Below are 12,831 nucleotides of genomic sequence, written 5' to 3'. Positions count from 1 at the left end.
AATATTATTGTAAATAAAACAGTATATCAAGTTGCAATTTCAAATTTGTTGATTTATAACCATTTTACTAAAATTATGAAATTCTAGATTAGCAAAGTGTTATATTTGTAGGCCATTACCAATACATTCATGGGGTTAGAGTCAGTTAAAACTAGAGTCAACAGATTCTGAGTACAAGCCGCCGCAGTTGACCTTTGACCCCTAAACTTTGACCTTTGGGGTCATAAATATTATTATATTTTTAACATGTTTAGAATGTCGTAAGAATAATTCCTGTTGAATTTGAGCTCGATTGGACCAATTTCGAAATTTGACCTTTGACCCCCATAACTTGACCCTTGGGCCACGGAAGGGGTCAACTGCGCTTGCATTGTGCTTAGGGATGTCATAAGAAAGATTCCTGGTGAATTTAAGCTTAATCGGAACTTATACATGGATTTTGATTTTTTTAAATTTTTGATTGACCTTTTGACCCCCTTAATGACCATTAAAAAAAATAAAAAAAAAACTTTATGTACACCGACAAAATCGTTGTTCCAATTTTAATAAAAAATTCTAACATGTTTAGTTCTTGAGATAAAAATTCTTAAAGTTATTCAGCTAAAACAGGAAGTGACCCCTTAATGACCTTTGACCCCCAAAATAAAAATACCATGCATACATCAGGGAACACTGATTTATGTGTGATGGTTATATTATTCTGGTCTGTTTATCTTTTGAGATAAAATTTTTTTGAAAATTTTTGATAATTTTGGTTTTTGACCGGAAGTAACCCCTTAATGACATTTGACCCCAAAACTGTAGACATCCTAAAGACCCTGGCTAATAGCAATGCATGTGTGTTAATGGCGACTCTCTGCTATGTAATTTGTACAGACAGTGATTTTTTGAATATTTTTTACAAATTTTTCAGATTTTGACCGGAAATGACCCCTTAATGACCGTTGACCTCAATTCTTTTTAGGAAGTTTTAAGCACTGCCACATGTTGATTCATATGCATGAGTCACATGATCATTGCATGTAATTTGTGGAAGGAGTAGCATTTTTTGTGAAATCACATTTTTTGACCATTATAGCTAGGTCAAAGGTCACAGCAAGGTCAAAGTCAAATGGAAGGTTTGGCCTAGTCCAGTGGTCATTTGCCTCAAGTATGGTTGAAATCTGTCGAAGCATAAGAGAGCTAGGGCGAAACGTGGCAAGTCACGCAAAATGTCACGAGGTTGCCAGAGGAAAGAATGAACTAGAGTCAACAGACTCTGAGTACAAGCCGCCGCAGTTGACCTTTGACCCCTAAACTTTGACCTTTGGGGTCATAAATATTATTATATTTTTAACATGTTTAGAATGTCGTAAGAATAATTCCTGTTGAATTTGAGCTCGATTGGACCAATTTCGAAATTTGACCTTTGACCCCTATAACTTGACCCTTGGGTCACGGATGGGAATCAACTGCTCTTACATTGTGCTTAGGATGTCATAAGAAAGATTCCTGGTGAATTTCAGCTTAATCGGAACTTATACATGGATTTTGATTTTTTAAATTTTGATTGACCTTTTGACCCCTTAATGACCTTTGACCTCAATGAAAAAAAAAAACTTTATATACACCAACAAAATGCATTGTTCCAATTTTAATTAAAAAATTCTACTATGTTTAGTTGTTGAGATAAAATTTCTTGAAGTTATTTAGCTAAAACAGAAAGTGACCCCTTAATGACCTTTGACCCCCAAAATAAAAATACCATGCATACATCAGGTAACACTGATTCATGTCATGATGGTTATATTACTCTGGTCTGTTTACATTTTGAGATAAAATTTTTTGAATATTTAGGTTTTTGACGAAGTAACCCTATAATGACCTTTGACCCCAAAACTGTAGGCATCCTAAAGACCCTGGCTAGTAGCGATGCATGTGTGCTAATGGCGACTCTCTGCTATATAATTTGTAAAGACAGTGATTTTTTGAATATTTTTAGCTTTCAGACCGGAAATGACCCCTTAATGACCTTTGACCTCAATTCTTTTTGACAAGTTTTAAGCACTGCCACATGTTGATTCATATGCATGAGTCACATGATCATTGCATGTAACTTGTGGAAGGAGTAGCATTTTTTGTGAAATCACATTTTTGACCATTATAGCTAGGTCAAAGGTCACAGCAAGGTCAAAGTCAAATGGAAGGTTTGGCCTAGCCCAGTGGTCTTTTGGGTCAAGTTTGGTTGAAATCTGTCAATCATTTGCGGAGCTAGATGCAGTTGATTGGTTGCCAGAAGAAAGAAGAAGAAGAAGAAGAAGAAAGAATTGGAAGAAGACAGAACAACCCGACGTTCGTCGTCGGCTTGTAAGAATTGGAAGAAGACAGTACAAGCCGACGTTCGTCGTCGGCTTGTAAATATTAAAAGTCCAACAGTGAATAACAGAAGTTTAATTTAATAGGATGTTGCATTCATAAAAATACTCAACTGATTTCCTGTACTGAACACAAATGATCATACAGCTGTTTTGGACTGAGCAGCTCCAAAAGATCATGCAGTTAGACCAAAACAGGAGATGAAAAACTCTTCAAAGTTTCACATTGCTTGCATTTCTGTTTTTTCAGGCAATTTTCAAACAGAAGGCCAAGAAAGACCTTTGATTTTGGCTGTTCGAAGCTCCAAAAGACCTCATTTTACCACTGCGACGTCAGCTCCCAAAGAACCACTATCTCCAAAATCCACTGGAACATACATGGTACCACCAAAATATTAATGATGTGTCTCCCCTGGCAGGAATCCTCAGTTTGTTGACCAGCCATGTTTATGTATATGCAGCGTGTACATATTCCATTCAGCAGCTGAAAGAATGTTTAATTGATAGCAGGAGCATAGCTACGGGAGCCATTTTCCCCACAGAAATTTTGCAGGGATAAAATGGAGATGGCAAAGAGTAAAGTGTCATTAACTGTAACTCGTAAAAGTCTTACAAAATCTTACAAAGGAAACCACATGTCGGGTATGACGCAATCAGCCTAAGTCATATATACCCAGGGAATCGCTGGCCAGGCCAGCCAAACCCCCGTAGCTACAAAGTCGCTGATCTTGTGTGTGGCACCCGAGGGGTCTAAGGTTCGGATCCCGGGGGTGCCAAGTCAAAAATTTGTTCATCTTCTCTCCTTTTTCATTTCTCCTTTCTGTTCCTATAGCCAAAAACCATGTTTAGCATAAGGGATAAAACTGGGTGGGGGAGAATGACAAATGGAGGATGGAAATTTGGCTTTACCCCCCCCCCCCCCCAAAAAATAATCCTGGCTATGATACTGAGTGGCAGAGAAAAATAACAGAGCTGACTTGAAATTCTAATGAATAAGTCTTACGTTGTAGCACAGTAGACGCATATGGATGACTTAAAATTAGTTCTTGGCTGATATTTCATTGCCCATTTCCTTTGTTTTATTAAATAATGCCAGCTGCTTTATTTCCCTTATTCATTAGAGATTTTATGCAGATATAGCCTAATATTATACAGATGTTTAGATCTAGTATTTACAGAAAATAGATTTTTTAATGCATGCTCAAAATAATGCTTTCTTCTGTTAATTGCATTGACCTGTTACTGTATTTTAAAAAATACACAAAATAATACAAAAGTATTAACTTTTTTATGATATGAGATATGAGAATTATTAAAACAATGCAATGTAATACAATATAATTGCATACAATACAATATAATACAATACAATACAATACAATACAATACAATACAATACAATACAATACAGTACAATACAAAACAATATAAAATACAATCATAGGTGTTTTTTTAATATATTTTTTTTTATAATTTTGTATAAAAAAAAGGTCAGAATTTCTATCAACATTTAATGTTCCATGTGAATGGAAATGGACCATATATAAGTACTGCACTTGAAGGAAATGGATTTAGTGGGAATAATGTCACAACTCGGAAATTGCAAGATGTGGAACTTAAAATAATTTTGTATCTGTAGAACCTCTACAAACAAATCAGTGGCATAGTGCCACAAAAAGTTAACAAAAAATGTTGCAGTTCATAGCTCAGCATACAGTACTTTCATGGTGCTTGACTATTCATTTGCTTTGTTGGTCTTCTAAAATGGTTTAAGCCCAGGGCTTCCATCCCGGGGTTTTGACCTCTCATCTTGTACTAGGGCCATGGGGTAGGGCCCTGGACACTTTGGTTGAGTAGATGTGTGCTTAAAAAGTAAGGTGTAATTGAAACACTCTAGTTCATTTTTGTGTTAAAATTATGCAGTCGAAAAATAACTAGTAATAAGGCCTAATATTTAAATGGTACACCAAATGGCTTCAATTGGACCTTCCTTTAAAAAAATCCAACTTCTGCATGAGAAGGTTATACACCCCTGTATGACGGGTGGTGCTGACACAACAAAGTCCAACTTCAGAGAATCTTTCATAATTCTAAACCACCCTTTTGATAAATTTCTGGCATATAATATAATGCTTCTAATAGGCATAAAAACAAAATGGAAAATTACCCAAACCTTTCTATGGAGACAAAGTAGCATATTGAGATCTATTTATACTTGAAGTTATTTAGACAATTTGTCTCTTGGTATCCTTTGGCTTCCCAGCGTCTAGCCAATTACCCTAATTTGATAATGGCAATAGCTTACTAGAGTGTCCTATACCTCAGATTATTTCCAGGATCTATGGTCCAAGCAAACTGCTTGACCAACAAATCTAATTTGTTTCACAGCTTTGCAAGTTTCATGGTTGAATAGAATAGTCAAACTGCTGCGATGTAGAAAAATGAAATTTAGTTTTTTCACAGAAAATCCTAAGACATTCACAGTATTGTAGTTCAAATGGCATGTGTATGTTAGTTGTACAGAGAAGTTGAAGTCAGGGCAGTGGGAAACAGTGTTCAGTGGCGTACCGTGGCCGCTCCTACCCTGGGGGCTGAAGAAAAAGTCAATTTTGCTGCCCTTTCCTCAACAGCCCGAAAAGGTTGACCCAATTTTTTTTCGATTGGTTTGAAAAAGTGAAGAGCAAAAAAAAAGAACACATTTTTATGTATAACGCCCTTTTTTCTTTAGTAATTCTTTTTGCCGCTCCTTCGATCTTCTTCCGCCGCCCCCTTCTTTTGGCCGCCAAAGCCCCCAAAAAATACGCCCATGGTGTTAGTCAGAGGCCATTAATGTCACAATTGTAGCCAAGTGATAATAAAATTCCATACACAAGAAAAGACATGTATTACCATTAGTCCATTTGAGGAACTTTTGAGCCAAAAATTGGACCAAATTTGGGGAAAATGCTTCATTGGCACAGTCAATTTCTATTAAGAGTAAACACTGGCAGTTGGAAGCACTTGACCTCCCAATATCACTTCCTCCGGGCCGGCCATTGGTCATAAGAAATTTATATAATTGGTAATTTTTGGGTCCAAAAATTGTCACTTTTAAGCAAATTGTCAGATTTTCACTGTTCCCACTTAACCCCCCCCCCCCTGAAAGTGGACAATTAAGAAAAAGGTGGATTCAATAACATAGGTGATGGTGTCTTTCATATACTTTTTGAATTTTGTAAATTAACTGATTCATTCTTGAAATATATACTTCTAGTGCCCGTTTCTATTCATCGTTATGTATTCTTCTCCCGTGCATTATTTTCGTGAACTACTTCGCGTGCAGGTTTATATAAACCTGCACGCTAAACAATACATTATCTAAAACCCGCACGCTAAACAATAGATTTTAGATAATACGTGCACGCTCAAATACTAGAAATACTACTTTCACATTACTATATAACTTTTATAACTATGTTCGGTATATATACCACCAAAAAAGTACGAATATACATTCTGTGGTGTTAAAATAGTTATAGGGTATGGTATTTTTTCATGCGCACTTTGTAAATCATAGGTTACAAACTGTTCTATTTTGCAACTAGCATTGCCATAAATTATGATTAATGAACTCAAATAAATCAAACATCAAATGAAAATAATCGAGCTTCTATTAATTAAAAAGGGCTAAAAACAGGTGGACCATAATTATACAATATGACACCATTACAAAATATTCAGCATTTTACAAATGAATTACATGTAGGCCTATATCTAAGATAACATAAACACGCCCAGGAAACACACACTAGCGCATAATATCATGATCATGCTTTATAATACTGAACAAATTGAAACATTCCACTGTCGTGTGTTTTAACATTTTAAAGTTCAAATTGTAGAACTATAAAGTCCAGTTGATATTGATATATAAGTTTATTCTCCCATCTCCATTCACCGTAGTACTACATGTAGTGGGACGTCAAAATCGATTGTTTCTAGGTCAACTGCTTCAGTGCTCTCTGTGTTCGAACCACGATATTAAATGATCACAACATAAAGTCAATTGGTTACAAACCATGCGTGAATAAGTTACTAAAGTATGACGTATGGCATAATCGATACCATTGATAGCTAACTTCTACAGTGATTGATTTACTTGACCAGTTACTAGTAAATGCTACCTGGTCAATGACCTGACGGTGTTTTTAAAATTGAAGATATTTTACCTAATATTCAAACTAATATAATGAATGCAGCCATTAATATTGCCTATTGTTTTAATACACTCAAAGTATATGACGGATAATGTACTCGTGCAAATGCATTACGTCAAGATAATCGACTTGCCATATAGTTATTGCATTTAGCTCTCGAGCCTATCGGCTCTCGAGCTAAATGCAATAACTCCACGGCGCGTGCGATTATCTTGACTAATGCATTGCACTCGGTTCATTATCCTTATCATAAGACTTTTGTGATGATACACTATTCCATTTGATTTTTCTAATGGTACATTCTTTCATAGACACTCCACTCCCTTGATATGACTCTGGTCTCAGGAATATTGTATAGTCCCAGCCCAATCAGTTCTTAATTTGTAAATATGTATATTTAATGATGTAGTTCAGGAAACAGATTTTGTTGCTTGATAAGTTCAAGTTCAAGTTGGATTCTGTGCACTTGAGGAAGCTTATTTATTTGCCAATATGGCTACTTACTTTTGATATCATAATCTAGAAAGCTAGTTCCTATTATAAATAAAATGTTTTTCATACACATATTAAGATTGAACAAATCATGTTTATTTATTTACATGGATTACTTTTCTCAGCAAGTTGCTATGATATAGCAAGTTTAAGATACTGAAATTTTTGTACTACGTTTATTTTTGTGTTTTTTTGCGTTCCAAACGGTCTAAATAACAACATGTGAATAGATTCCGTTTGTGTACATTATTGTGAGGAAGCTTAGAATTGCAATATTAAAAACAAGTGACACAGTTCCAAATTGCAAAAGTGAAAATTTAATCTTGCGAAAATTTCCACTTTTAAAGTAGTCTACTCCATGACTTAGTTGGTATCAGTAGCGATTCCCCCAGTCAGAACTCTTGCCTCCCTCCATTGCCCCTCTGTCCAGTAAAAACCCCAAATTAAGAAATTTCTGCTTTGTTAAATTTTGCCCCTCTCCCATGCCCCCCCCAAGAATTCCTGGCATCGGTACTGGTTGGTTTAGTGTTGTTTTGTCTTGATACCACAAATAATGTAGGCCTTTAGCTCAACTTCCTAAGAATTTTCATGAATTGATGAGGGAGGGTTTTTTTTTCTTCATGTAAAATCAGCATTGTTAGTCAACATGGTCAGTAGTTTTTCAAATATGAAATTCTGAGGAATAAATCCCCTAGAGTACCACAAAAATTGATAGTGGTTCTTGTTCTCTAATAAGCCCATTTAGCTGATGGACTGAGAAGTTTTTCCCCTTTTGCCCCCAAATGATCATGGTTAATCATCTTTGTCCCAAAGGACTCTCAGACTTGTATATTATTTTTTACCAGAACTATCAAAGGTAGCTAAATAAGGAAGGATTTGGTGTAGTACTCCTGTATCATAGGTCCCATACTGCACATGCCCTCAGTGCTTGCCCAACAGGGCTTGCACGGTTAATGCACAGGGTGGAATACCAATGATCAACCTGGCACAAAGTCTAAACTCATTGAAACATAGGTAGAACCTGTACCAATATTGCAAATGAAGGAAAACCAAAAATAAAGGAACACTAAAACTTGGAATGGCGCCAGGGTTTCTTATTTAGACCTTTTATGTTTCATAGATATGTCTGTAGTCATTTGAAATTAAGGAGGCATGAAGTACTGAGATATGAAGCAACAGTGGTATTGCATAGCACTATCATCTAATCAAGTTAGAATTGAAGAGTTGAAATCTTTGATAATTTGTAGTCTTTGAAAAAGCTGTCATCTTTGAAAAAGCCAAAAACAAAGTGGCCATCTTTCCTTTTTATTTTATTTTCACATTTGATTTATTTATTGTTTTTAGGTGTTTGGAAAATGTATCCGTGGGTTCAAATTAGGGTCTTTTGCCATTTTTTGCATGCTGAAAGTGTCTTGTGGTTGTGAAAGGTTGAGTCATTTGCCCGGTCATTTGATACTATTTTTTACAAATATTGTCTGTTTTTGCAATTACTTGCAAGTAAAATGTATTTGTGTGCATACTATTCGGTGCAAAATTTGAATTTTTTTTTTGGTAATAGCTAACTTTAAAAGTTAGTTTGACAAGAGACGCAAGTCATAATATTTTTCTTGGGACTATCTATATAATGTTATTGATACATGCTTGAATGCAATCCCTGCAGGGTTGGTTCAACTTTACCACCTATATTCATATCTAGTCATAGACATAGATGACTGTGGCATTCACAAATTAGGATGAACCATCTCACAGTAGTACTCTATTTGAATTGAAAACTTTGTTTACACTGTAAGAAAAGTTGCTCTTAATTTGTTGAATCTGTTTTATAGCTATAATTAATTAAAATAAAACAAATAAAATAATAGTAGTTTGCTAGTTTCTAATCAAAGTCAATATTTTAAATTGGAAAAGTATTTCCAAGTTAAGTATACTTTTACATTTGCAAGAAAACTTTAATTTTTGTCTTCATGATCTAGAACACACTGAATGAACTTTTGTAACAGTGCTGTGACCTATGCAACGTTTTTGTTGTGTCATATTACAGACCTAATCATCTGATCCTTGTCATTAAGCTTCCCAGATTGATAGAAACCTCCTGTGGATACGAGACATCAGCCAACAAGCTTCCTTGACTTATATCATGTAGCTGTGGTCAATTCTACGAACTCTAACCAGCCGTGGCTGCTGCGTAGGATATGAGGAAGTTATGAGAGTTGTGAAGGAAATTAGAGCCATTACCTCATTTGCCACTTTAGCTCATTTGTTGCGCAGTTATTTAGGAAAAGTGTGGTGTAATTTTGAGTGTCAATATCGGCTGGGGATTTCATCATAGAGCAGCTGGAAGGACTTATACTCAGGCTGTGTTATGAAGATGTGTGCTTAATTCTAAGGTATGTGTTAATCAACTTGTGTTGCATCTGTTGAATTCTAGTTAAGAAGCTTTAATAGTGATATATGGACAGGCTCTAACCAGGATTTAATTTTTGAGGGATGCAGGGGGTTAAAAAGTGACCCTTTATGAATTTTTCCTTCAAAAAGAGGGCATTTCAATGTTTTTATGGAAATAAGATGACCTTTTGTGATTTATTTCCCATCAAAGAGCTACTTTTCAACGTTTTGTACAGAAAAAACTTGACACCAAATTGCATTTTGAATATAAGGAATGTCCTTCTGATATCAAATAATTATGATTTTTTGAAATTTGTGATATAATGCAAATTTTATGGCCAATGATATGCACTTAAAGTGTAATGTAGCTGGGATGAAAAGCTGTCCATCATATGAAAATTTTGACCTTTCTTATTGAAGATATACATTTTCCCAAAAAACTTTGGTATTTGGGGGAAAATGTATATCTTCAATACAAAAGGTCAAAATGTTTAATTGATGGTTGGCTTTTCATCCCAGCTACATATACATACACTTTAAGTACATATCATAGATTTATATAAAGGTTATTTTGAGGACTTTAAAATCAAAAATTTCCAAATTTTCAATTTGTAATAATTTGCCATAAAATTTGTATTGTATCACAAATTTCAAAAATCAAATCAAAATTATTTGATATCATATTTTGATATCAGAAGGACACTTCTCGGAATCAGAACGCAATTTGATGGGTCTGATGTGTTCTCAGGTCCCATAAAAAATACTCATGGAAAGGTGGGTGACTGACCCCTTAAATGTTGTTTTCATTCCTCTGAGCGCAATTTCAAAACTGTTTATCAGAAAGTTTTTATTTTTGTTCTGAAGAGTTGTTCTCTGAATGAAAACAATTTATAACAAATAAAAATTCCTTTAAAAAAGGAATGTGGCGCCCAATGTGAGCTGGACGGGATATGGTGAATTCCATGGTGATTAGATTTGGTATTATAATGATTTTTTTAGGGAAGAGTAGAAGATGATCATATAAGAGAGTAATGCTTCATGGAATGAAGCTTTCGTATCAATTTGCGATTATGTGGGGTGGGAGTTCTGTTTTGGGGGCCGTTGTAGTGAGGATATTGCTTTGGATATTGAATATTGTTGAATTTCGTTATCAGGGCCTAGGGTATATGATGGATAACTAGAAGACACAAATAAGTAAGCTTCCCCTAGTCATCTATACACTCATTCTTGTCACCTGACAATTTCGACAAAGTCATGTAAGCGTAATTTCGTTTTTCACCCGACCTCCGTCCAGAAACAATCCTGAAATGTTGAAATCTTGGAGTTGGCGCACTCATGCCAGTTTATAAGGTATAGGCTACTCTGTGTCTTTTGTAGCCAACCATGTGGCTAAGAGAGGCTAGGAAATACTTAAACTAATACAAAACAATCATACCCTCCTTTCATATCAAACAATACCAAGAAATTGACAGGCCTGTTAAATCAAGGGTAAGATCGATCGTTATTCTTCATGAAACGAAGACAGCCAATTTTTATGTTATTGATTTTGTTAAAATTAATTAATAAATAACAAAATTACGTCATAATTATGACTTTAAGTGGGCCATACAACTCTATTTTAAACAGACAAAATAGCCATTGGGGTTTCTTTCACTTTACCTTGCTAGGAACCCTTCCCAGCAGTTAGGCATATTACAATAAATATTATTTTTGCAAATAAACTTCTGACCTTCAACACAGTCATGTCTTCCAAATTTATTCCTTTCTCTGCTGACCAGGATTGATTTTCGTTAATTAATGTTTTGTTTTTTATCAGAGATAGTCACCACAAAGATACTGAGCTGTATTCAAGCACATAAACCATTAGTGATTTCATGTTTGGTCAGTGGTTGTGTTGGTCAACTATAATTAATTGGTGTTGGTTTACGGATTAGGTGCACTGTGTGCAATCACTATATTATCAATAACCTCAATTAAACAATCATAGTGCAAAATTTGACCTTAATTTGCAAAGTATGAGTTTTTGTACTCACATTTTCAAAGGTCATTCAATGAATGCACAAATGTATTGGGGTTAAAGAACTGTGCCCTGATAGATGAGCATGTTGTAGATTCTTCACACTGTAAACAACTAGTTCATGTGCAAACATGTTCAAAACATACATAATTAGAATGGTCAAATGTCACCGTCTATCGGGTTCTAAGAGGGGGTAAACTGGTTTAAACCATACAAAGGTCACGGGTTATTTGGTGTTTTTATAAGTCCATTAATTTTGTATTTTAAACAAAGAATATACACACATCATTTTATCCCGTGCATATCAGAAAACAATAATAAAATAAAATCCTAGCATATTGTGGTTTTATTTCTGAGCTGGGCATAATTTTAGCAAAACAATTAAGGAGTAAATCTAGCAAGAGTGAAATTAGGAGCTATTCACAAAGTACATGCCTATATGTGGCCCCTCCAGTAGAGGGCGCCACAAAAACACCAGAATACAGAATTATAATGATCATACTGTTCCTCATGCATGTGGCACTACGCCCACTGCAATCCTCATATTCCTGTTACTCTCATTTATACTAATTTGATTTGTAGAAATATGACATGTTTACTCAAATTTAGTATTAAAAGATATGTTTGTTTCCCTCCATTGAAACCAATAGCACACTTTCACTTCTTATATGTCTGTTCAGAATCCGCAATGGTTCATTGGACTCTGTTTTGTCGTTCTGGTTTAATATTCTAAATTAGGCTAGGCCTACATGTAGGCATTTGTAGAGCAATGTTTTCACAATGATGGCTTGCAGGTGGATATCATACCTGGGAGTTGTTTTTGGCTGCAGCCTGCAGGGCAGCATGTTTCTTAAGTCATGACAGAAAAGGGCCTATCTAGTAGTCTATTAAATGAGGGGCATCTTCCCAAAAACATTCCTTTGCCCTCTCCAGTTTCCCTCCTGTCATGACAACAACAAAAAATTGTTCCAAATTCCACCAATTTTGTCAAAAATCATCAAACTTTTAATTGACAAATTTTCAAATGTTTGTCCCCTCTCTTGAAATCCACTTTAGCTCCTGTTTCCTCCCAGCATGCACAGAAAAAAATCTGTTGATCTGAGAGTCCAGTCAGTCCAAGACTGTCAAATTCTTAGATATTGCTTCATTTGCTTGTTTGACAAAAGTTGCAAATATAAAGGCTGGACTTAGCACCCTGACTACAAGTAAGTCCAAAAGATTGTCAAAATCTGAGATTGATCATTTTTCAATAATAAATTTAATTGTCATCATGTCATGTTAGTTGGTTTCTATCCAAGTTTGTCAAAACCCCATCTTGCACTTCAAATTCAGACATAAGCCGACATGACCATAATTTGATTTCAAAGATGTGCTACTGGTAACTAAG

At 35.2% G+C, this 12,831-nt stretch overlaps 1 protein-coding gene across 1 annotated transcript in view; it reads left to right on the top strand.

The window, feature by feature from the left end:
• Window positions 1-12,831, top strand: part of LOC140171194 (uncharacterized) — a 147,945-nt gene that overhangs the window by 5,304 nt on the left and 129,810 nt on the right. Inside the window, exon 2 of the mRNA XM_072194404.1 lies at window positions 9,084-9,429. The gene's annotated coding sequence lies outside the window, so the exon portion shown is untranslated. The remainder of the gene's footprint in view (window positions 1-9,083; window positions 9,430-12,831) is intronic.

This window comes from Amphiura filiformis, chromosome 15 (assembly GCF_039555335.1).
Source record: "Amphiura filiformis chromosome 15, Afil_fr2py, whole genome shotgun sequence".
Lineage (NCBI taxonomy): Eukaryota > Metazoa > Echinodermata > Ophiuroidea > Amphilepidida > Amphiuridae > Amphiura > Amphiura filiformis.
The sequence above is the reverse complement of the archived record's forward strand: the minus strand, read 5'-3'. Positions and strand labels throughout refer to the sequence as shown.